This window comes from Nematolebias whitei, chromosome 14 (genome assembly GCF_014905685.2).
Source record: "Nematolebias whitei isolate Nwh7 chromosome 14, NemWhi1, whole genome shotgun sequence".
NCBI classification, from domain to species: Eukaryota; Metazoa; Chordata; class Actinopteri; order Cyprinodontiformes; family Rivulidae; genus Nematolebias; species Nematolebias whitei.
The window spans coordinates 10,213,733-10,216,040 of NC_056511.1; positions in this window are offsets into that span (position 1 = coordinate 10,213,733).

The window sequence follows — 2,308 nt, forward strand, 5'->3', positions numbered from 1 at the left end:
TACTGTTAGCAGAGTGGTTCTGTTAGCAGCATGGTACTGCCAGCAGCGTGGGCCTGTTAGCATTGTGGTCCTGTTAGCCGTATGCTACTGTTAGCATTGTGGTTCTGTTAGCCGTATGCTACTGTTAGCATTGTGGTTCTGTTAGCAGCATGCTATTGTTAGCAGTCTATTTCCGTTAGCAGCATAATACTGCTAGCAGCGTGGTCCTGGCAATATGGTCCTGTTTGCAGTGTGTTTCTGTTTGCAGTGTGGTCCTGTTATCAGCATGGTATTGCCAGCAGCATTTTCCCACTAGCAGAGTGGTTCTGTTAGCAATATGGTTCTGTTAGCAGTGTGGTCTTGTTAGCAGTGCAGTCCTGTTAGCAGTGTGCTACTCTTAGCAGCGTGGTCCCGTTAGCAGCACGATCCTGCAGGTGACCAGAGTGAAGCTCCAGTAGGAAATAGTTGGTCTGGCCAGCAACGAGAAACAGCAGGCCATTGGTGCTGAAGGTTCAAAATCGAACATTATGATGTAAATCAAAACGAAGGGATTTTTGTCCTCTTCCACCTGCTGTAGCTCTCATTGCAACATGCCTCCTGGTTTTCTCTCCAGCCCTACTTGAATAAAGAAAGTTCAAGCTCAAGCTTCCACAAACATCAGTTGAATTTTAGCTCAAATTATTCTCCTAAATACTAGCAGTAAAGCAAATTTTAAACTTGTCATATCTCCTACATACAACGCTGTAGAAAAATAAAGTGTCACACGTGTGAACGTCAACATTTTATGCCACTCATACTCAAGAATTTTTAAGATCTAACTTTTAGTTTTTGCGCAGTGACTGTTTATTTAAGGTAACTTGGCAGTCAGGGAGTGAGGGACAGTGTGTGGTTACCACGGTGACCATCCTGAGCCACTCTGCAGCTTTTCACCTTGGGTATTGTTACACGTCTGTTACAGCTCATACATCAAAATATAGGCATTTTATCCCCCAGATTTTTTTTTATCTTTATAAAATTGAGGTTGGAATTTTGTGCAGGAGCTACACGGACACCTTTCAAAGTTGTGCCAGGAATTTTCCAGATTTTAAAATCCTGTCGACAAGAATTTAAAGACAGGACAGAGACAACGCAGATGCTCTGGCTAGACCGAGACCTTTTGCCGTGGATCAGAAGAGAGACCGTCCTCTCTCCTGGCCTCTAGAACGAAAATCCTGCTTCATAAACCCGTTCCAAGAAAAGGACGCAGTTTAGCTTCGGTACATTTTTAACTGTATCCCAAACAACAAATAAAATCATTTAAGTCGAATCAGATTCTCATTGACTGCTGGAAAGTTCTGACATGAAACCAAGAAGAACTGTGAAATGAAAAGAAACGTTACATGGGCAGGAAAAAGTAAAGAAATAATAATAAAATGTGTAACCGCTGCACGTTGTTTGGATCCAAGTTGTTCAAAGTCTTTTAGTGAGCGTAAAAGTCAGCCATTTTTATCCACATTTACGTTTTTAAACTTCAGATTGGAGAGAAATAAATCTGGGCAATGAAATACAAAATTTTACTTTAAGCATTTAAATTTATTTCCGGCCAGCCGTAAACCTGTCTAACCCAGACAAACAGAAGATCCATGGGCCAAAAATGGCCCCTGGCCAATCTCCATCTGGACCCCAATTTAATTAAATGCAAAGAAAAGTGCTTTAAAACAAGTTGACATATGGTGTATCTAAAAGACTAAAATAGACCAGAACATTTTTATTTGTCCAATAAGTAATCATTTGCATTTCCAGACTTAACCTGAACCTTAAATGCTCCAAAATTAAAAGTTATAACCTTTTATGCTAAGAGTCTTGTCCTTGGTGGAACAGGGGAGACATAATTTGATGCTAACTGTGATGTATCTCAGGAAATGTAAGAAAAGTCTGGAAAATGTTTCCCACATTATTTCTAATTCACCGTGCGGCCCTTTGATTGCTTTAAAAAGCTGGATATGGAAACAAAAAACTAATAATGATTAGTTCATGGTAATTGGCTATAGCTCCTGATTTGTTGCTCCCTGTCTTTATAAGACTCTATAAGTAAACGTGACCTCATTATTACCTATTTAACAAAATGTAAACGGTTCATTCCTGGTTTGTTCCTCGTTTGCTCTTATCTAAATTAAAACATTTTTGGATTCATTTTACTGCCGACCAAATGTTTGGACACAGATTTCTGCTCGTGGAACGCCTTAAATAATAATTAAAAAAAAAAAAGACAAGATGTTTTACGCTATTGTTGATAATTTCCACGACGACCCCGTGCCCTGCCAGCCGGCTGGCAGGGCACGGGGTCGTC